We start from the raw sequence: 24,403 nt of genomic DNA, 5'->3' as shown, positions 1-24,403 counted from the left end.
ACAGCGCCACCCGCGTCCCATAAAGTGTGGGTATAAATGCATATGTTAGTGAAAATAACATGCAGGCATGCATTATATTGTGGGGGGTTTATTTGCAAAAATGTGTGTACTGTATTAGGCAAAATTGAATACAAATGCTTTATCTCCAACAGCTTGTCCAGTTTTAGCCTCCCTACAGTGTTCTGTAGACCATGAACATTTTTTGTTGTTTAGACTAGAGAGAAAGCAACTTCTTTGTAACAATGAAATGTTGGGATACAGAAAAGTCTGGTTTTGTCCTCAATGTTGAATTTTTAACATGCCCATATTAGAGGCATGCCTGCTCTTCACTGTTTTCCTATTCTTTCCTTCAATTGAGATAATAACAATTATTCCTTCCTGTGAATGGATATATGATGCCTAATAGCTTCACTCAGCCCACCAACTCAACTCTATGATTGGATCATGGTATTTCTGTGCTGCCAGAGGCGGAGCAACCTGCTCCGGTAACCGAAGCAGCGCTCTTCCCGGGGGCGTGGCACGCATCCCAGGGGGCGTGGTGATCCATCCACGGGGGGCGTGGCACACATCCCTGCCTTGGAACGCCCCTGTGTGCTGCTTGGCACTACTGTATCCATTCAAAGAAATCTAGAATGAACTGTTGTAAAGGTGGGGGTCTATCATTAGCTAGAAGTCACAGTAGGGCAGAGACTGTTGAGAGCTGAAATCATTTAAAATGGGAGCTTTTCTTCTAATGCAAATAGCAGCTTCAGAGGAGTAGTATCATCAGGACTGCAGGTGGGCAAGAAAGGGTCAAATTATCCCTGCCTGCTGAGATCCTGCCTGTTAGCTGCTGCCCTGGGAGGCAGCATTAAAAATAATGAACCAATCAATCAAACAAACAAATAATGTACATGTTTGAATGCAAAGACAGATCCTACATCTAGTTTGGTCCTTGGGCATTATAGATTTCTGGTAATCAAGGATTTCTCTCTACTGGAGGATAGAAGCCAGAGTAGGCAGCTAGATGGGTCAGTGATCTGACTAAGTATCAGGCAAAGTCATAGATTGAAGCAAAGAATGGCCTGGAAGGAAGTCGGAGGACTGTGTGAAACAAATTGGGGGCGGTTTATATTTGCTGTGAAATCAGCTGATCTCACAGAAACGCCTGCAGGCTTAGGGGTCTTTCGCAGGTAGAAAGTGTTTTTTACATGGCAGGAAGAAAAAGATAAAGAGGATTAGGGAGAGATTGCAGATAAATTTTGAAAGCAACATGCAACCTCAAGGAAAGGAGAAAAGAACTAAGGAGAGACATTTGTTTGTTATATATAGTGAAGGGGAACAAAAAAAACAAACACAACCCTGAAAACCCCAGCGGATATATGTGTCCGACTTTAATGCTTAAGAAAATGGAATTTCAAATCTGTTAAATAAAAGATTAATTGTAAATGGAAGCGAAATGATTGAGCAAGTCAGACTACCATGGGAAGGTGATTTAACCTTTACCTGAGCTATGAATGTCTATTTTTCCTTTGGAATGCAGACATGGGCACTAAGTGACCTGATGCTGAATTCTCAGAGTGTGATTTTATTTTATTTTAATTCTCCAAAGAGGCAACATCAGATACGAATGAAACTGGAACAACAATAAAATCAGCAATAAAATCTCCATCTGACAAGCAACTGATCCAACTCCCAGCAAAGTCGATGGATAAATGCTCCCAATGGAAGCTAGACAGAGCTTCAAATCACTAGACAGAGTTGAGAACATGATCCAAAAATAATCCCTGTGTGGTGTTTAATCAATTATGCCATAAATGCAAAAGAATAAGGAAATATGTCCAAATTGTGCTGTGCTTAAAGTGCTCTCCTATCACTAAGAAAACAGCAACAATATGCATATCTTTAGTGGCACAGAGATATACTCACAACTGTTGCCTTTGCCAAAAATTTCAAGCTATTTCAGTCAAGCTATCTTTTTAAAAAGTCGTTCCATTCTTTTCTTTACATTCATATTTTGCCTTTCCTCCAAAAAACAACAACAAAAAACCCTCACAGCTTTCTACATAGTTCTTCCCCCCTCCCACCCACCCCTTTTATTTTCACAACAAATAAGAACACAAAAGGAGTTGTCCTGGATCAAGCCACTGAGCCCATCTAGTAAAGCATCCTGTAATCACAGTGGCCACCCAGATGTCTATGGGAAACGCACAAGCAGGACCTGAGCGCAACATCTCTCTCCTCTCCTCTCCTGTGCTTTCCAGCAACTGGTATTCGGAAATGCACTGCCACTGACCAAGGAGCCAAGCATAGCCATCATGGGCAGCAGCAACTGATAGCCTTTATTCTCCACAAATTTGTCCAATCCTCTTTTAAAGTCATCCCACTTGGTGGTGTGATAGGAATTTTGAGGTCTTAAGATATATGGTAATGTTCATAACCACACATACATAGATCAACACAGGAAGACCGACCTGAAGCCATTTTGATTCCTAAACTGAGCCAATGTTTTCTCTGCAAGGTCAAAGTGGGAAACTTCCCATTGTCTCTTTCCTCACAAATCCTGTCTTAAGGGCACATTTAAGATGTGAATAGGGTGTGAGCCTGTGACCTGGCCCAGGAACTAAGTATTTATCACTACAAAAGAATGGCCAGGCTCCCCCAGTGGCGTAGCGTGGGTTGTCAGCACCCGAGGCAAGGCAAGTAATTTGCGCCCCCTAACCCATGGATTTGCGCCCCCTAACCTGTGGATTTGTGCCCCCTAACCCTAACCCCCAAATGTTGCGCCCGGTGCGGCCAGCCCCCCCTGCACCCCCCACGCTACGCCACTGGGCTCCCCAGGCAATCCAATCAAGTAATCTGCCAGACAGGAGATAAACAAGGACAGGAGAAAAACAACATTCAAATTTCTGTTTAGACTGCCTTTTCTGTGATGTAGGTATGATGTATTTGAGGGCTGGTCTTAGGTTACACCCCTTCTGTGATGTATGTATGATGTTTCTGGGGGTGGTCTTGATCTACAGGGTGGCAATTTCAAAAGTCTTTATAAGGCCTTACATGCCATTTTTCTGGGTTCCTCCTCTCTCCTGCAGGTGAGGGGAGCACCCTGTTGCAACAGATCAATAAAGATCAGGCTTACTAGCTGCTTTGCTTCTCAATATTCTCTGGCTGGCCTCTGTTATCTTCTCCTACCAATAGGGAACCTATGTAAGGACTCTATATGGGCTCTTGGATACCCCATAAGGGAAAAGGGCAAATTTTTATTTACAACAGTAGCCATCACTGCCTCCTGTGGGAGCAAGGACCACAGTCTGTCTATGCGCTGCATGAAGACGTGTTCTCCAACATTCAGCTTCACTGCATGCCCACAAGTCCTAGCATCATAAAAGAGGGAGGAAAAAAAATTTCCATGCACTGTCTCCATGCCTTGCGTAATTTTCTACATTTCTATCATGTCGCCTCTAACTCACCTTTTCTATGAACTAAAAAACCCAATAAAAAGTAGATTAGGATGAAGGGTAATTATTGGCCCAGATTTTGACACCGGATCTCCCTAATGTTACTCCAATGCTCTAACCACATGGGCTCTCAGCAAAGCATAATATAAAGTTTCTATCTCCTCCTCCCACCCACTCTCAATGACATAGAAGTGCAAAAGTCTGGTCAGGAGGAATGATTACATGATCTTCATTGAATCCATTATGAACCCATGATGGTGCTGGGAAAAAGTAGGTCATTACCACATCTGAAGTCCTACACCAAAGAATTATAGAACACACACATCCTCAATATCTTAGATATAGTTATGCTGCAAAGCTATAATATACAAGCTCCTCCTGACAATAGGTGGAGGTGATAAAATGTAGTTTCAGGGTCAGGGTGCCCAGAGCCAAAATGGAGGAAGGAAGTATAGGGAGTAGGATGAGCAGAAGGTACTTGAGGAAAGCCTGGAGGAGCAGGAGCCTGAGACAGCAAGAAGAGAACTGTGAAAAGGGCCAGGGAGAACAAGGAATGTCAGAGCCTAGGAACAGAAGGCCCTGCTTTTGGGGGTTCCCATGGGCATCTGGTTGGCCACTGTGAAAACCAAGTGCTGGACTAGATGGGCCTTTGGCCTGATCCAGCAGGGCTCTTGTTATGTTCTTTCCTGTTGACAGAGAAGCCCGGGGTAAGCTTTGGTGCCAGGACTGGGAAAATGGGAAGCTGCTTTCTCGTGAGTCAGGCCACTGGTTAGTTTTGCTCTATATTGCCTATAACAACTGGCAGTGGCGCTCCAGAATTGCGGTGGGGTTATCTCCCAGCCCTACATGGAGATGCTGGGGACTGAACCTAGGACCTTCGGAGTGCAAAACGAGATGCTCTACCCATGCTGCAGCACTTTCCCATAGCATAACTTACCAAAGAGAGGAGAGATGCTTTTAAAATATGAATCTGAATTGAAATAAGAAGCAAAATATTCAGTTACATGTCTCTAGATAGTTATGCTGAAGTATATAAATAACATGGATAAGGTTTTGTCTCCTTTTTATTGTACCAAATAGACCAGGTTATTTTTTTGTTCTTGTTTTAAAATGTTATTAAGATGTGTTTTGCCTGGTCAAAGACCAGACGTAGACTTCCCTTGGCTCCATAAATAGCCTCATATAATTGTTACAACTGGAAGCGGCTCAAAGATCAACCCAAATACTTTTAATAATTTAGCTACATCACAGATATCATAGTGCGGAGCAAGCAGATACCAGGGAGCAACACGAGTGCTGTCTGGAAGGTACGGCATCTGCTTGCTAATCCAAACAATCTGATATGCTACAAAAGGGCACACATTATGCAGCTTAATCTGGGGGCTGAAGTTTGCAATGGCCAAGCAGGCCTTGCCCACAGCATCCCTAGGTAACTGCCCAAGGCGAGTGCATTTTGGTTACACTGGTAAAAGAAATATGTCCAACAATAATGGGACCAGTCAGAATATGAATCAATATGGCTAACCTGACCCAGAACCTACACCCCCTCCACACACATACAAACTAGCCACACTGCAACCAACCAACTGAATGCAACCAACCAAGCTCTGGACCCCCTAACCTCTCACAGATACAACCTATCCTCGTGATGTTGGCACAACCCCTACACTAACACTAGGCAACCGAATGATAGCACCTCTCACCCTCCCTCTCTTGCCTACCCAATTGTACTTTTCTCCACTTATTTGTCTGTTTTGTAACACAAGAAAATCTTTAATAAAAAAATATTTTTTAGTGAAGAAGAATGGGACCAATGTGCTTTTGTTACTTCAGAACAGTAGCAGGTGAGGGAAGGGCACAGATGCTAGAGGGTGTCAAGGAAGAGGGCCTGACACCAGAGAAGGCAAGGTATGATCAAGAACATGTCAGGACGGAACAAGGCACAAGGAAACAACTGAATGGGCAGGGTATGAAATCTGGGACCCATGTCAGTGAGCGATCTAGTTAGGAGCTCATATTATTAGATGCATTTGTTTTTTGTTTTTTGTGTTCTTGTATTTTTAAGTGTTATACCTAATTATGAATTAGTGGTGGATTGTTTAATTTTATTGTATATTTGTTAATATGATTATTTATTAGATTATTGTTTTCCTGACTATTTAAATTTTGTTGTTAGTGAATCATAGAATTGTAGAGTTGGAAGGGACCCTGAGGATCATCTAGGCCAACCCTCTGCAATGCAGGAATATGCAGCTGCCCTGTACAGGAATTGAACTTGCAACCCTGGCATTATCAGCAACACGCTGTAACCAACTGAGCTTTCCAGGTTAACAATGTTATGTAAGACTTTCTGATGTTGTGAGTCATCTTCAGCATAGTTTACAAAAGAAAGGCGGCATACAAACTGTGTACACACAGTAAAGTAAATTCAAACAAACAATGGCTGTGTACACACAGTAAATTCAAAGCACATTATTGTCCTCAAATAATTCTATGCACTGTAGTTTACCTATCACAGTTATAATTCTCACCAGCCCTTAACAAACTAGTTCCCAGAATTCCTTGAGTAAAAGAGTATGCTTCAAATGTGATCTAAAGGTATATTGTGTACACAACCAATGACAATGATATATGACATCTAAGCTACAGACTTCCTTGTGGGTAGCCAACAAAGTTCCAGGAATGAACAGCACACTGCAAACAAAAAGGGTGAGAAGCACTGAGAGATGGGCAGGTGATTTATAATCCCACTCTTAAGGTTTCTAATACCTCAAGGCAACTCATGCCTTAACAATAATGCTGAGGAGCATTCACCATTTGCTTCCAAGAGATGAAACAGAACACTGTAACACTGGAAAAAGATACAAAGGTTTTTTATTTTGTTTTTAAGCAGAATAAGGTAAAGGTAAAGGTACCCCTGCCCGTTCGGGCCAGTCTTGCCAGACTCTAGGGTTGTTCGCTCATCTCACTCTATAGGCCGGGAGCCAGCGCTGTCCGCAGACACTTCCAGGTCACGTGGCCAGCATGACAAGCTGCATCTGGCGAGCCAGCGCAGCACACGGAACGCCGTTTACCTTCCCGCTGGTAAGCGGTCCCTATTTATCTACTTGCACCCGGGGTGCTTTCGAACCGCTAGGTTGGCAGGCGCTGGGACCGAATGACGGGAGCGCACCCCGCTGTGGGGATTCGAACCGCTGACCATGCAATCGGCAAGTCCTAGGCGCTGAGGTTTTACCCACAGCGCCACCCGCGTCCCATAGCAGAATAGCAAATTACAATTCTGGGGTTATAAACTGACAGGTCAAAAAACCATGAATGTGCCTTGCACCACCAAAGTAGCATGAAATTAATTAATCATGACCATGAAGTAATGAAATCTGTGAAACAGCTAAATTCTCAGTTGGCTTGTTCCCTCTCCCACCCTGAATAATGGCATTTTAATCCCAGGGCTAGCATGCACGTAGCGACTTTGCTCCTGTAGCCTACATGCTATAATTATTGCTGTTTCCCTTTCCATACTACCTGTCCATTTCTCCAAAGTTCATACTCGAAATGTCCTTCCCCCTATTTATGTTTATAGTCTGCTCCAGTGGTGGCTTCTGCCTTAAAGAGGAAGCAAGCATCCAATCCAACCCAACCTGATGCTTCCAAGGTCAAGCCCTCTAGAAGATGGAGTGCAGAAGGCTGGACAAACAAAAAATATACACATCCTTCCATATTTTAGTTTTGTTTCATGAACTCATTCAGATTCATTCTGAATGAGCCGTTGAATGTACCACATTAGGTGCTTTGGGTCAAACACTTATTCTGATCTGTTTGTTTCTTTTATAGTTCTGCTCGGGTTCACCAGACTTTCAGAGGATGTTTGAGGTTCTGTTCCATCTAGTTCAGGAAAAACTAGAGCTGTCCCAGTTTTTGGTTCAGGCAAAGATTTGGTTCAATTCAACCAAACGGAACATAAAATCCTGTTTTTTCTCTTTGTACTTTGATTAGTATATAGATGCATGTTTGTGACCCAAAAAATTGAATCAACCACATTTGTGTGTATATATGTAAGTGGATCAGTCAACACCTCTTACTTTATCATAATTATTCCCTCTTGGTATGCCAGTAGCAATGGCTATGACTCATCAGTGTGCTTCTCTGAGACCTCAGAGCACTAATGGAGCTTCGTTTCAGTGCTGTTATTTGGTTGTCAGTGTGAGTCTTTTCAGTGTGATCCTTGGCAATTTACTCAAAAGTATGTTATTCTGAGTTCAATGAGACTTCTATTACCTCCTAGTAAGTGTGATTCAATTGTAATGCTATACATACTTACTAATAAAGAATAAGCCCCATTGGACACAATAGAACTTCCTTCTAAAGAAAGATACATAGAATAAAGGTTCATGGGATGCAGGTGGCGCTGTGGTCTAAGCCACAGAGCCTCTTGGGCTTGCCGATCAGAAGGTTGGTGGTTCGAATCCCCATGATGGGGTGAGCTCCTATTCCTCTGTCCCAGCTCCTGCCAACCTAGCAGTTCGATAGCACACCAGTGCAAGTAGATAAATGGCGGGAAGGTAAACGGCATTTCCATGCACTCTGGCTTCCGTCACAGTGTTCCGTTGCACCAGAAGCGGTTTAGCCATGCTGGCCACACGACCCGGAAAGCTGTCTGTGGACAAACACCGGCTCCCCTGGGCTGAAAGCAAGATGAGTGCCGCATCCCAGTCGCCTTTGACTGGACCTAACCGTCCAGGGGTCCTTTACCTCTTTACATAGGATCTAGCTCAGGGCAGCCCAACTTTTTATACCAAGTGGGCCACAGGAGTACTTCAACACAGAACCCATGGGCCGCACACTGCCTTGCCAAAATCTGACACACGCACACACACTGCTGTCTTGCGGCTGCCTTCCCAAAGCTGGGTAAGCAAGGCTCCAGGCTTTGGGAAGGAGGTGTGAGGCTCTGGCAGGGTCCTAGGTCTCTTCTACCTCCTTCCCAAACCTGGGAAAGCACTAACTAGGCTTTGTGAAGAAGGAAAGAGGACTCTTAGACCCTTACACCGCCTTCCCAAAGTCCAGCGTCTTGCTTACCTGGCTTTGGGAAAACAGCAGATGCGTGTGTCAAATGTTGCCAAGAGCCACACAAAAAAGATTTGGGCTGCATACTAGACCACCTAGATCTAGATGTTAGTTCGTATGTCCTATAAGCCATTGGAATCTTTTACTTTTTTGCAATAAATTAACATTCATAACACTTCCATGTGCAGCACTCAACACTTAAACAGCTACATATAGAATCTGGCGTGCCTTTTGCAAATCAATCCAGCACATATTACTGTTGTTATTAATCTCATAGGCACTTTTCAAAATCTTTTTCAGAAAATTGCATACAATCTGTCATTCTGGTTAGATGCTTCGCTAAGTGGCAGGGCATATTTAAAATCCATAACACATTTGACAATAAGCCTATCTATTTCTTTATGTAAATGAAAGTGACTGAATGACTAGCCATATTTATCAACATAACCAACCATATATATTGGTTGAAAATGAAAATAAATCACCTCCTAGAGTGCATTTATGTGCATATATCTAGATTAAAATACCTGTATCATATAACTGTCACCAAAATCAACAAAAATCACAGCTGCACCTTAAGCAATATCTGCTTATGAAGCCATGGGTTTTCTTCTTCATTCTTCCAGAAAATAGACTTTAACAATATACACCAGCCTTGCAAGCAAGTGTACTAGCCCACATTTCCCATATGCGTGTACACACTCCTGTAAGCATCCAGCCATCTCACTGAGCAATGTTCTCACAATTCAAAAAACTGCTTTCTCCTCTGAATCACACAAAAACTATTTTTTTCATTTCTCTTACCAGTTTCATATCCAATTTCACACACTCAGTAACAAACTAACCTGGAGCAGACTTAACAGTTGCTTGTTAAGTACACTACTACACAGTAGTGTCCACATCATAACCCCACACTGTGTCTATGTTACCTTGATATTCTATGATGTATTACTTAGTTATTCTAAATTGCAGAGCGCCAAAGCAGATGTGACCTGAGAGATCTTGCAGAAGAGGGTATTTAAACCTTTCCCCTGCACCATTTCCAAGATGAAGTATATCATCCAATGCTAGCACCAGTCACACTGCAAAGAGGTGGGCATTCCACAGATGGACAAGGTTGTGGTGACAAGGAAGGCCCTTTCCCAAACCACCACATAATGGACATTCCCTAATGAGGGGGTACAGAGGAGGGCCAGATAAGAAATTAGATTCAGCTCTCATTTTAATGCAGTGCTACCTAATTTGCACTTCCTAGAACAATATGTGGACAGAAATGCAGCTATCCTCCAAAATTCACACTTCTCTGAACATTGTAATGCAGTTCTCTATCTCTCGCCACCCCCAAATGTGTATATTAGGGGAAGATATCCATAAAGTGCATACATAAATGAAATTATATTACGCCTGCACATTGTATTATGGGAATTTGCTTGCAAAAATGTGTATATTAGGCAAAATTGCATGCAAAACTGTGCGTATCAGGAGACATGCACACTAAAATGTGAATTTTTATGCAGACTTTTAGAAAGAAAAATTCTCAAACCGATGCAAAAATATGGCAAAGTGAAGTTAAGGCTTGAAAACTGAAAAACTGAGAGATACCAAAATGGCGAGATTCATCCACCTCTACTCTTAGTCACCGTGCTCCACTAACTTTCCCAATATATGATATTTGGTCAATTTTTGGGCTTGCATTTCATGCAGCTGCAACATATCAGCCAACCTGCCCCATAATCAGAGTATTCTAGGAGGTGCCCAGAGCATCTCCTAGTTCCATGAAGTGAGGTGTGGGGTAGCCAGGGCGTTAGTGGCTATTATAGATGAGGCACTTGGTGAGTGACTGGAAAAATTATGAGAAATGGATCCAGGTAGACCATGCTTAATGAAGCAATTGTGTAATTGTTTCAGGTTACACAATCTCTTCACTGTGTGACAAATGCCACAGAAATCAACTCCATCCACATTCTCACAACAGTCATGTAATAATGTGAATCAGCACACCCTACGAGTACCCCAAATGAATTTAGTGGTTGAAGCATTACAGCCTAGCTTTTTATTAACAGAAAATGGACAAACTGGAAATTCAAATAATTACAGCATTTATTGCTTAAAGAAAAAGGAAGCATTAACTGTAAGAGCTGGTTCTCTTACTACCTTTTAAAGGAAAAATGTTTCACAGGGGTTATATGCTATGCTTCTGATCCTGATTTCCCATCTTTTGAAGCTGCTAGTTACATAACAAAAATCAAACACAATAAATGCATTCATGCATTTAACATCTCACCTAGCTTGGCTGTGAGAAACAGCTCTGGCAGTACAAAATGAGTGGAGCTGGCAAGTCTACACAAAACTCCCTTCAAGGATTTTAAATGAAGATCCCTTCAAAGGTGAGTTTCCATGGGCGACTATTTTCCCCAGGAACTCCTTAACATTCCCTAGTGCCATTCAGTTGGCACAGCCTATAATAGTTTCAGGAGAAAATTGGTACATTTAAAGGAGCAAAAGCATTCAAAATATGATTAAGAGCAAGCCATATGAGCCTGCCCATTGTCTTGTATAAGGCTGGGACTTGAAAGGAAGAATCTTAGAAAAATATCGCCTTTGGTCCAGTTAACTGGGTAGTTCAGAGCTGCAGTTTTGATAAAACATGATAGGTAAGACAACAAGCACAATCAAAATTTTCAGGACCAGGGACATGGTACTAATCAGAGTTAGCTCGTCACCATAAAGCCTTAGATGTTGCTCCTGCAAGGTCAGCTGTTTAGGTTAGGTTAGAGGACCTTAGAAAGCAAGTACAGGGTTCTGTACCTCTTGTTTGTCTTGTACAGCTAACGCAGTGGAGGTAACCATATGCAAGGAAGACCCCAAGGGCTAAATGGAGGAGCTTACCCTTCACTCACTTGCTGGTTCTACCTTGCTATCCAGGGCTCTTTTAACCCTTTTTCTTCTGGCAGGCTCTGACACCAGAAGTAAGCTTGATTAAGTAGGAAACGGAAAAGGATTGACAGGCATAGGAAGGGTTCTACAGAGAGTCTCCTGTAGAAACGCCCCTTCTCCTGACTTCCTATTATCTCAGCAAACACTGATTTGGGAATATGGATTTACCAAGGTGATGTATAGTTCTGCACTTTGGTTCCAAATCAAAGTCTGTAATGAGAAGCTTCCACAGGTCACATTTTCTTCCTGTGGCAGCCATCTCTAGGAATTCTGAACAATTAACTCCAAAATATGTATTCCCCCTGCAACTCTGAATGTATATATTTCATTTATATAGCCCATTTCTACTAGCACAGCGCATCTTATTCCCAAAATGTTCAGAATTTCAAACATTCAACACAAATTAATAAGGCTGTTCTCAAAATAAGCAAGACCTTGTTGTACCAGCCAATATACAGTAGGTACACAGTTGGCAGACCTACTCCAGTATAATTCTGTACATACCTCCAACCTGTTAACTTAATGAGAAAATAGGTACTACTCCCCTAAAACCAGGTACATGGTGCATTTTAGTTATGGGAAGCTCTGGTTTCATTTTCACAAGAAAGGATTAAATTTATCCTCTCTAGACTTCCACCAGCCTACCCTGTGCTTCTTTGGGTAGACAAGGTCTTAAGTTGAGAAGTAAAAAGATGTTTAATTAATGATCAGTGTAAAAGAGAAGCACAATGAAATGAAAGAGATAGCTGAAATATCAGAGCCGCAGTTCAGAACAGATCTACCAAGATTTGTGAGGATGATAAATTACTCTGAGAAATTCATTCCAAATTTATCTATGGTTAATAAGCCCTTAAGGAAACTGCAGGAAAATGACTCTGCCTTCATGTTGGTAAGAGAGACATCAAGAGGCGCACGAGCAGTTAAAACATGCTGATCAACAGTCCATCCGTTTTAAAAGTATAATTTCCCCTAAGCCAGTTGCACCGTCAGCAGATGTATATTCCAAAAGATGTACAGAAGGAGCTTTTTGCTAATGCAAGATAAGCAGCCAGATGCATTTGCGATGAGATCCTGCTACAAAGCCAAAAGAAACAGGAGGGGAAGATGGCAGAAAATATTGGCATCTGTGTATTAGCTGTGTTACATTCCAGCAGTGCGTTCAGGGGAGAGAGAAACAGATTTAGTCAAGTACAAGGTACTTAAAATGATTGGGGAGGGGACCCAAATCTCTGCCTTCAGGTTTATTAACATTTCGCTTCCAGTATAGATCAGCAATAAGCAGACGTTGAATGCTACAGTAATAATAAGTGGGGGGTGGGTGGGAATCAAAGCCAAATATAAGAATGCCAGTTCATATACAGTGCAGTGTTTGCCACCAACTGAGCTAAAAGAATGAGTAACATTTTAGGCAAGGCCAGGAGGAATTCTGCTTCACAGGTTTTGCCTCGAACAATTTACAATTGCACACTATTAACTCTGGATATCCCGGTTTCACATCTGCTTTGCAGACACACAATGGTTGGTATAACACGTGTTACCTTTCTTTCTTTTTTTATAATATTTATTAAATTTTAGTTTAACAATAAAATACATAGATAATAACACAATCTTTTCCAATATCCACATTTCATACTCATCTTTGGACTTCCTCACACCCTTGTTCCTGCTTTCTAAACTCATAAATATTACCAGCAAATTATTAACTTGGTTTAATTAATATAGTATAATTTTCCAATATTAATATCTCAAATTTTGGGATTTAACATACTCTTATTGAAACTTAATCATAAAATGTTACTTATCCAAAATTTATCTTTTCGTCTTCCAATTAAATTTAAATTTATATTCTTTGTAACTAGTTTGTTGAAGCCATGTTTTTACTAATCTTACATCTTTCTTAACATTCATACAATTTACAATATTTTTGTAGATAGTCCTTAAATTTCTTCCAGTCTTCCTCCACCAGTTCTTCTCCCAGGTCTCGGATTCTGCCAGTCATAACACGTGTTACCTTTCACCAAAAAATTAGCCCTATGCTTATTTGCATATGGGAGGGTATATTATTTGCATATCTGGGGATCAGGCAAAATATAAAGCAGAGATCCAGAGCACATCTCCCTTGGCCATTACCACTTTTGGAGCACCAATGGCTGGGTGACAAAAGGCTACAGAAGTTTCTGCACCTGCAAGTGGGGAAGCTTGTACAGTTAGGCTTCCTCTGCCCAGTCTTTCCCCTCTGCAGATGGAATGGGGGCTTCACTCTATCCTATGGCTACTGGGAGGCCATTTTAGGTAACCATAGGATTCCCTATGAAGAATCATGAAGAGGAAGAAGAGCAATTTATTCTTATCATACTTACCTTTATATAAGTCCACCCTTCCTCTAAGGAGCTCAGGGGAGCATGCTAGTGTTACCCTGTTCAATCCTCACAACACCCCTGTAATGTTGCCTCAGAGGCACCAGTGAAGACAGATACCAGATTTATTCCATATAATGTTGTTTGATTTATTTTACAACCAGAGGGTAGTTTTAATATTAAGTTCTGTGCTAACTACCTCACACACAGCTGCCACTCGCAGACTGCCTCTGGCTCAGCCGTCACCCTGCTGCGCAAACCTCCCAAAGGGCTTCCCTCCAAAACATAACAAACCTGTTAAAAGGGTATCGCCGCAATTCCTACAAAAGTAGGTTAGGCTGCAATATTATACAGCACTCTGGAATCTTTTGATGAAGAGTGGTTGAGAAACATTCAGAATAAATAAATATTACAATTATGACTGACCCAATATCAGCCTTTTCCATATCCATGGTTAATGCATTAACTACAACACTGGCTCCCCAGTTTATATGATAAGACAGCAAAAGTGGAATCTATGCAAATATATGCCAATAGACTTGATTGCTGTTACACACTTTATGTGGGGCTGCCCTTGTATGTGATCCAGAAGCTGTGGCTAGAGCAGAATGCAGCAACCAAAATGCTCACGGGACCAGGTGACTGGCAACACATTACCCTCTGCTGAGAGAGCTGCACCAATTGCCAATTAGCTACTAGACTAGATTAAATTTTATTGTGTCAATTCACAAAACAACTTGCATTTGTTAAGCAACTCCTGATTCCTTATTTTCCACCTGCATCACTGAGATCTTCTGATGGGGCATTTATTGTGGTTCCCATGTTCCTGGGGTCCAGTTGGCCTTTACTAGGGACCAAGCTTTTAGCGCGGTGGGCCCTGTCCTGTGGAACCCCCCAGGGGCAGTGGAAGGGTGTGTGTGTGGTGGGGGTGGGCCACCCTGGGTGTCACCACTGAGGGGGGTGACAAAATGCCGGGTGGCACTCACCACGGGGCCCCAAACAGTCTGCCCACTGCCTCCCCCTGTACGGCGGCTGAGTGGGAGTAGGCAGGTAGACTCCTCAGAGACCCTGTGGAGCATCCTGCCCCAGCTCACCCCGCCCCTGGGTGCAGAGCACGCGCACCACCCCAGGTGCCTGATTGGCTTGCTCCACCATTGGAACTCCCTGCCATTGGAGGTTCAGCAGGAATCATCCCTGCCCATCTATCGAAAATGGTTATTCAGACAGCTCTTGACACATGATTTCCTCCCTTCCTCCCAACCAGATTTTATTAATGCTTTCTTATGCTTTGACGGTTCTCATCAAAGTTACTGCAATTTTTATGAAAAGTATAATTTTTAAATAAGCAAAATAATGAGTAAACAACCAGACAGTCTAGTATAACCCTTCAAGATTTCTTAAATGAAAAACAAATGGAGCAACAACCTGGAATTTTACAGTGACGATGGAGGCATTCTGGCCAATGCATTCCACATCAAGCATAATTCCATATCTAATAAACCACACATCTGTATGTATGCTCCAGAGAAAGACACCGTTTCCCCCAGGAATATGCAGAGGGGGAGAATATTCACTAAAATACGCAGCAGTTATCAAGTTGCTAGGAAATAGAGATAAAGAGGGCGATATATTTTGTTCTTGCCGTGGAGGGAGCACACTGATAACAGACATGATAGCTCACTGAAGAAAGTCTGATTGCTGACAAGGGAGTCCAATTCTCAGTTACGGATTTTAAGACCCAACTAATGTGAGCATTTTATTTCATCACTAAGATACTCAAAGTTAGCAGGATGTCTATAAAAATCTATCAGGTCTATGGGGGTGCAACTCCCCCCCCCCCCGGAAAAGCTATGCCTTCAGTACCAGTCCATATCTACCATTACTAAAGGAACAGAAGCAGAAGCATTAATTTCCCCAAGCACAGATGATAACAAACAGGCAAACACAGACTTTTCTTCCCACAAGACACTAGTTATCAAAACCCAAGTAAATACCAAGCTTACAAGTACAGCTGGAAGACAGACAAAATAAACTACCTTTTTTTTTTTTTTTTGGTACTATGGCAAATACAGACCCATCGTTCCAAATGACAGTCGGGCAACACGCATGCCAAGGAACAAACAATAGCAGCTGGAGGCCGAAAAGAGTTGTTAGCCCCTAAACACCACTACAATCATATAACAGGGAGGCAAGTGTTTGGGGCGATGAGAAAAATCATCAATATTTTTTCTCAGCTGCTGACAACGTCCGAGGAACCTGTTCCTACAAAAGAATGAGGCAAGGCTGGCCTCCTAAGGGAACATGGAAGAGAATAAAAGAAACTACATCCGTGCCAGTAGAGTCATTACAGGAATCAGCATTGGCCAAGATATAAATTACTTGAGGCCCAGCTGTGGCCTGGTTTCCACATGCAGCTGAATGAAGTGAGAATGAAGCAGCAGAGGCTGGAGGTGGTAGAAGTGGACGGTATCAATTCAGACTGAGGTGGAGAATCCCACTTTGGGGCACTCCCCTAACATGGGGTGGAGAGGAACTCCCTGCATGTAGAAAATGAACATAGTTGCTGAAAATGGCACAGTCCTCTCTGACACCTCAGGATTCTATCTCCTCATTCTGCTTGTATGTCTTGCCAGCCTTGAACTGAAGGCAAATTCCTTTGCCTTCATACAAAGTGCCCTGATGGATCACTCCAGCAGTTCCCCTGGCCTGGCCACTTTGGGGAAGAAAAGTTTGGCTTAGTGAGTTGTCTGAACTGGAGACTCAGCTACATTTGTAAAGAAAACACGCTTTATATGTGTCATAACACTGCGACATCAGATGGCGCTGTGGAGTCCCAGTTTTTCACCAACAGGATTTCTCTGCATGAAGTTTACAACGCATTTAACCGAATTACTTCTTTGATGTGTCTAGATCCAGCCTGGGACTCGTGGTTAATCTCCACCCTCTGCCAAGGATAACCTAAGAGCAGACTTTGGCTACAGCAGAGCTAGCTTGCCAAGCCCCATTTCAGATGGCATACTAAGCCAACTATTGGCTCAGCTCAGCATGAGGTAGCAGTAAAAGGGACCAGGGAGTAGCAAAGTTATCTGTAGCAGTCCACACAGTTTGCACAGTCCCACTAAGCCATAGACAATCTTACTCAGCTACGAGTGGTTGCAAAAAAAGAAGAAATGACAACATATTATCCCTTTGATAAGCAAGAAGTCCTCAGATACACTTGTTTACATTTTGTTTTCATTCTCTCTATATATTTAACAATAGTGTGTGCATGTCTGTGCGTGAGAAAGAAAGACACCCAGTATATGATCAAATACAAAAAAAATCATGTTCTTTCTTTTTTTTTCTTAAACTTTTTACAGCACCTTTGAGTGGGATTCCTTCTGATGGTGGCATTTTTAAAGCTGTCACCACATGCTGAAGAGACAATCCACCTTCATGTGCTGAAGCTTTCCAATTCAATTGTTAGCATTTGGATTTTAAAATGTTGTGCCTCTTTCGCTGCTCAGGGTAGCTACGGTGTAAACCTCACAGAGCCCTCTGGTTTTGTGCATGGGTCTCTTCCATAGTTTGACAGGATCACAGTCACAGAGGGCAAATGCAACCGCTGAGTTTTCACTGGGAAGCCTTTTGAGCTCGATGACTGTGAAGGAATAAAATGTAGAATTCCACAAAGACAGTGGTCCCAAAACCAACAAAATACTGTGCTAGACTTGTCTGACTGTAAGCAGAGCTTCACAGCCCCACCTAGATCGTGGGTGTGAGGTGTCCTCTTTCAGTGTGCCATAAACAAAAAAGTGCTAATGTTACTGCATGAAGCCACCATTTGGACGCACCCCAAAAAGAAGCTATGAAATTATCACATATAATTTGTGACAACATCAACCCTGTCAATTCTGCTTTGTTGGGTGAGAGACTACCGCTATTGAGTGGTATTATGGTGAACCTGCGGGACAGCTAGTTCCTGGAGCTAAATAAAAACATATGAAGAGGAAGGTGCCATTTTTTTTGTTGGGGGCGGGGAGCAACCACTATGCTTGGATAAGAAACAGAATTTTAATATAACAGGATCCAATGAATATAGCATCCTCAGTTGCAAGAGGAGATTGTGACAAAAACATTGAAATGTTTCCAATTTCCCTCACAGTTTTCCTTGGCACATCTAAGGACAGAAAGGAATGAAAGGGAAAGGACGACAGAAGGAATTAAGCCATCCTCTCACACCCATGTCTGAAGATGATGGTGAACACAATTCCACTCCCATTCTCTTCACTGAGAATCTTTCCCAGGAAATAAAGTGTCCCAATCTTTGGCAATTAGATAACACAGATCCCATCCCTGGTCGACTGCCTAGCCTGGATGGGGTTGCACTCCCCCTGAAGGAGCAGGTTTGCAGTCTGGGGGTGCTTCTGGATCCAGCTCTGTCACCAGAGACCTGGGTAATCGAAGTAGCTAGATGCACCTTTTATGAGTTGTGGCTGGTGCAATAGCTATGGCCATTCTGAGCTGAGAGAACTTGACCACAGTAGTTCAGGCATTGGTGACTTTCCTATTGGATTACTGCAATCCATTCTGAATGAGGCATTCCTTGCACTTGATCTGGAAGCTGCAGTAAGTGCAGGATGCTGTAAAACAGTGGCTGACAGGAATGTCAGCATATAAAACTTCTGTTCCGAGATCTGCAGTGGTTGCCCATTTGCTCCTGGGTCAAGCTCAAGGCAGTACTGTTACTATATAAAGCCCTTAACAGTTTGGAGCCAGTTTACTTGTGTGATCACCTTCCCCCACATATATCCACTTGACAGCTTTGATCTTTAGAACTGGCACTGTTACAGGTGTGACATAATACTCATTCCACACTCATTAGAAATCAATCTTTCAGTTGGCAGCACCTACACATTGGAACCCACAGCCTAGTGACATCAGGCAGAAGACACCTTCGCTGTACTCTTTTTGGTGCCTGCTTAAAACAGTTTTGTTTAGGCAAGTCAAAGCAGACATGCACAAGTTTTATGTGTTTTATTTCTTTTTAGCAATTGTTGATTTTAATCATATTCTAACTATTTCCAATCGAGGGCTACTGAATATCAGAATTCAATCCAGACAAATGGTTCTTTGCCTTAGAAGTAACAAGAAATGCAGCCTCAATGTGTATTGCTGTGTTCTTCAGCATTGTTCATGTTTCACAAAGCATTTTGCCCAAACAATTTGTGTGTGCGTGTGTGCATGCGCGTTCACACAGATATGAACTAATAAATTTACTCAGAAGCGGACAGCAGCATGCACCTCTGTTCTTTCTGTATCACTACAACCTGTAGCCCAGTTTTCTCAAGGCACAGGCCCTGTAATATATGCACAAGCTGCAGTCTAAAAATATTCCTTTCAGTATCAAGTAACTGATTAGGCAAGATGGGTGTCCATAACGAACAAAAAGCAACACATATCTGTGCCCTCACACTGCAGCATGAGTTAATCATCTCCCTAACAAACCCAATTCCCATCAAGAACTGTAAGAGAGCTATTTGCATGATCATTTGATGACAGGTATCTCTAACACTTGCTTTATTGCATACTGCCATTAATTCCATGGTAGCGAATCAACAAGCATCCTGTGGTTTTCCTCCTTGACAGAGAAGATGAGGATCTTAGCAGGTCATAGAGAAACTTTTTATAAACTTCTTGGATGTCATTAAAAATCATCCCTTTCTCACTTAAGGAGCTAGGGCAGGGGTCACCAACCTTTTTCAGCCATGGGCCGGTCCTAAGACCATGTGGTGGGCTGGACTTTTTTTTGGGGGGGTGAACAAATTCCTAAGCCCCACAAATAACCCAGAGACACATTTTAAATAAAAGCACACATTCTACTCATGTAAAAACATGCTGATTCCCAGACTGTCTGTGGGCCAGATTGAGAAGGCAATTGGGTCGCATCCGGCGCCTGGGCCTTAGGTTGCCTACCCCTGAGATAGGGAGTGGAGGCTGCAGCCATACTTTCAGCTACTACCTTCTTCTTCTGTAGACTACTCTTTGGATACAACCCAAACTCTTATGTATGGAGAAGCAGTATAGTTTAGGGGTAAAAGCGATGAGCTAGGACCTGAGAGACCAGGGTTCAAATCCCCACTCTGCCAGAAAGCTGCCTCTCAGCCTAAGCTATCTCACAGAGTTGTTGTGACAATGAAAATGTGAGGGAGGAACCATGGACACCCCCTTGGTTTAAAGGCAGTGGTTTAAAGCGTGCAAACCACAGACACCATGCAGAGAAGTGATTGTGCTAAGTTTTGGAGTGAATCCCGAGTTTCTGTTGGTTTATACTACCAGCTGTAGTTTAGACCACGAAGCCAGTTGTGCACTGGAACGTAGAAAATACTACAGAGTTATGTGCAAAAGCACTGCTTCCCAAAGCACCTCCTTCCTTGCTTTTGTTTCCCCCTTGATAATAATTTACTTTAAAATGGTGAAAAACAGTTGACATGTTTGATGATCAAATCAGTGAGAATGTAATTATTTTGATAATATTTAAAACATAGCCTTTTTAGTTTTGATGACATTTCCAAATGCCTAACAATAGAGACTATGAACATATTTATTGTAGTCTAATTATGAAAAACATGGAACACACACAGACTCAGAGACACAACAATTAAGAATGTTGGTAACAGTTGCTACCATCCATTGTTGTCAGGCTTTGACATGCTCAGTCACTGGGTGATGGGGAAGGAGGGAGAGGTGAACAAGAACGCTATAAAATGCAAGCACTCCGTGGGGTGAAATCTTGTGTTTATGTATAATTTCTTCACGTTTAATTACATGACAAATCCAAGCTAAGTCAGTAAGATTCTGCCCATATTAGGGTCAGGCAGGGAAGGAGGCAGAAACACCTAAAGAAATGTGGCACTTGTGATTCTCCAGATGTTCCTAGACTCTGACTGCCACCATCCTTGACCGTTGGCCATGCTGGCTGGTGCTGATGGGACTTGTGTGGGACATTTATTGCAGTTGAACCAACAATTCATGTTTTGCTAGATAGGCACATGCAGGTGCTAAAGCTCACAGAGCTTTCCTGTAAACTTGCAAGAGATAACTCCGTGAGATCATTTCCCTGTGGTGCCTTGGCAGGAAGAGATGAGACTATATATGCTCCTACCTGGTTGGGCACATTCTCCTCTTTCCAGCAACTTGAGAGCATCTAAGTCTGAGCTCCAGTTCAGATTCCATTTTAAAGTAGACTTTAGTATTTGTTAGTAACTTAGCTAGCATTTTAAGCCTGCCTACATCTGCTGTATCTGTTATTCTTGAAGACCTAGACTGACTGAGTAAATGCTATTTTTACCTTTTCTCAAAAAGTGTGTGTGATTATTATTTTGAGGGGGAGAAAAGAAGGTAATACCAGGAAAATCCAGTCTCCTTTAAAGCACCCTGGATTACTAATACTAAAAGGCTAAAACTAGCCTATCCAAGCTTTCCTTTAAGCTGCAAAGGGACGGCACTCTGCTGAGGAAAGAAGGATAATATCTAATAAATATATCCTCTCCTAGCATCTAATCAATCCAACAAGTTGGAGTCTGGCAGCATCTGGAAGGCTGCAAATTTTTCAACCCTGCTGAAAGTCATCAAAAGATTTGAGCTCAAGCAGATTTGAACAAATGGACTTTCAGCTCATTATGCTTCATCCTTCTATAGAACAAGCAGTTTGAGGATGTGTTGCCATACATAGGATCACTAGAGGCTAGGTGGAATCCTTAGAGGGGACAGATATGACCTAAACACTTTAGGTTGCCTGTCTAGGCCTTGTCCTATTTTACAGTCAGGCTTAAGTGTGTTATGAACCCAACAGTTTTCACGATCTGCAAGAGAAATGTTTTTTCTCCTGTATCTAGAGAAGCATTCCCCACCCCCACCCCCAACAGAAGAAACAATGTTATAAATGTTATATACTTTTTTGGTAAAACTTTATATTGTATTGCTAAGCAATTTACTTTTCCTTGTCATATAATTTGGATATTTTAATCCATCTGAAGAGGTCTGGTATAAACATGCAAATATTAATAATATCTATTATTATTACTATTATGGGTTTGTTTAGCTCTTATGCTACTCTCAACTCTAGCACTGGGTACTGATTCCAAAAAAAGGAAGGAAGGAACACAAACCATGCACCTTTGATATATGGATGATATAAAATTATTTGCTGAATCCAAGTACACTTAACAACCTCATAGCCACACAAAATATCAGCAAAGGTATAAAAGTGTCATTTGGTCTTGAAAAATGTGCAACTCTCTTCACGATTAAATGAAAATGTGAAGATCTTCCATAACAAGAACACCAGTTAAACACTTACATGCAGCCTGCACTTGGTAATAATTCCTTCATAGTAATTCTTGCAAGTACCTGAGGATCATTCAGAACAACCAGAGATCTCATTCAAGTTTAAAATCATCCTCCTGGCTTCTCTATAGACAGAGGGTCCTTAAAATACAGAAAAGTGAACTTACAGCTGAGAATAAAATAAACGCAAATAATACCAGGACAATTTTATGTGGATATAATGAAGTAGCCTGGTATGGATTTGAAGAGTAATCCTAGCCTCAGGTTCTTCCTGTTAGACAGTATAGACTTGCTTCTAGACATCTTTACACCAGTGAAGCACACCATTCAAGGCTTGTCCCCATTAGCAAAGTCACATAAACAATGCAGATAGGAGACCAGAGAGAAGAGAAACCAGATAACACGTTACTTAGGAAACAAAGCAGTGTATAATTCGAGAAGTAAAGGAGAGATGTTTTGCCTTTCTTCCTTCAGGTCTTGAACATAGCAAGGAGATAGTCAACCAACGATATGAGGAGATACTTGCTCAGAACTATACAGTCAATCAGTTGCCTCAGTGAAGATCGTGCCACTTTGCTTGGATGCTAAGCAACATCTCCACCCATTGCCCTCTTGGCTAGTTCACTTTTACAGTAACAGAATTAACTCTTACGTGACAAATGGAATGATCCCTGCTGTTGCACTTCCAACAGTCCCTGCCTTCTGCAATGATGTAATGTTACGCCTGCAGAAGAAATGGTGAAAATGAAAGTGCTCCCATTTAAGTCAACAGGCAGTCCCCAACAACGGCCTACTACTTTCCTTTCTGCCTCCTTCTCTGCTCCTACTGTTACAGCAGAAGATACAATGGTGATTAACTCTGCAAAATATATAAGACCCTGCCAGGGAATGCAGATAGCACTTATCAAGGCACACCACTACATTACTGTCATTGTGTGCTTAATACCTGGAGCACAGCTGTGAGAACTTGGTGACAAGGACAGTGGTGAAAGTGCAACTTGCATAAATAACAGCCAGCCGAACAGTACTCCACCCTAGGACTCCAACAAACATCCGCCACGAAGCCTATCTCCACAACTGTAACTGGATCTGCAGGGACAATGAACCCCACACAAGTAAAGCAAGGGAGGGAATTCCATACCATTGTATGGGACTCCCAAACACCTCAAGTCACAGAGGGAGTCCCACTTCTCTGATGCAATGTGGGAACAACCCACCAGCACAGGAGATCTTTTGAGTTGTAGAAAGAGGAGCCCTTCTGGCATCAAGCCCCCAAATATAGGTAAGATCAAGGTAAGGGCAAGGGGAAGTGCTGCCATCTTTGGAGGGAAACACTAGACACGACATTCCTACTGTTGCCACTTCAACTGTCAGTACCTCATCTGAACAATGCAAGCCCACTGAGGGTTTTCTTTGCAATCAAGCGGTATATATATATATAAATGTTACGAAATAAAAGTATGTTGTTACTGCAGGTCCCTGTCTTAAGCGGCTGTTACTTCCACATCTTACCCTTGTAGGTGTGCTAAAGGAGTGCCAGTGACCCCAGATCTCCTTTATGCCATCACTCCCACTGACGGGGAGACTCCCCTCTCGGGGGGGGGGGGAGGCGTTGCATGTGCCAGCAAGAAAATGCAGGGTCAAAGGGAGGAGGGAGACACAGAATAAAAGACAGAGAGAAAGATGTAGAGGGGGACAGTGGAGCAGAAAACATCCTTCAAGAGGGAAGAGAAAGATTGCAGCGATAAAAGAGATAGGCTTAATGGCCCGAGATATCCAGACAGCATAAAATATAGATAAGAATGAAGGGGAAGGTGCCTAGGGAGATAAAATGTATGGAAAGATTGCTTTTGAAGGATAACAAACCACCAGAGATCTAGAGAAAAACTGCCACACAGCCCCATGACCTTTCTCGCTGGGGTGCTGCACTCCCTTTTTAAAACAACAAGGACCCCTCTCAATCAGTAAATCAAAGCACTGGCAAATCAGATTTTACTGTCACTGTGGGAAACCTGTTGCTTTACTAATAGATACTGTGGCGTTTTAAGGAGGATAGATTCGTGCACTTTGTACAAGGCTGTTTATATACTTTCCTTAATGAGTAACAAACAAACCATTCTCATTCTACCTCATTCATACTGAAGCGCCAGCCATGCCTATCCATGGATGCAATGTGACTCTAGCCTATCTCAATATTACTCCTGGTGCCCCCAGAGTACTTGTCCCAAAATGGTATTGGCCTACAGACAGGACTCTGGAAAACTGATTCAAAGTCATTCTAGT

The 24,403-nt window shown here is 42.3% G+C and overlaps 1 protein-coding gene across 6 annotated transcripts in view; it reads right to left on the bottom strand.

Annotated features, from left to right (window-relative positions):
• The window catches only part of CACNA1I (calcium voltage-gated channel subunit alpha1 I), a 366,532-nt gene that overhangs the window by 200,010 nt on the left and 142,119 nt on the right, over positions 1 to 24,403 (bottom strand). The gene's annotated exons all lie outside the window — the stretch shown is intronic.

This window comes from Podarcis cretensis, assembly GCF_951804945.1.
Source record: "Podarcis cretensis genome assembly, chromosome: 10".
Lineage (NCBI taxonomy): Eukaryota > Metazoa > Chordata > Lepidosauria > Squamata > Lacertidae > Podarcis > Podarcis cretensis.
This window is presented reverse-complemented; position numbering and strand designations above follow the sequence as displayed.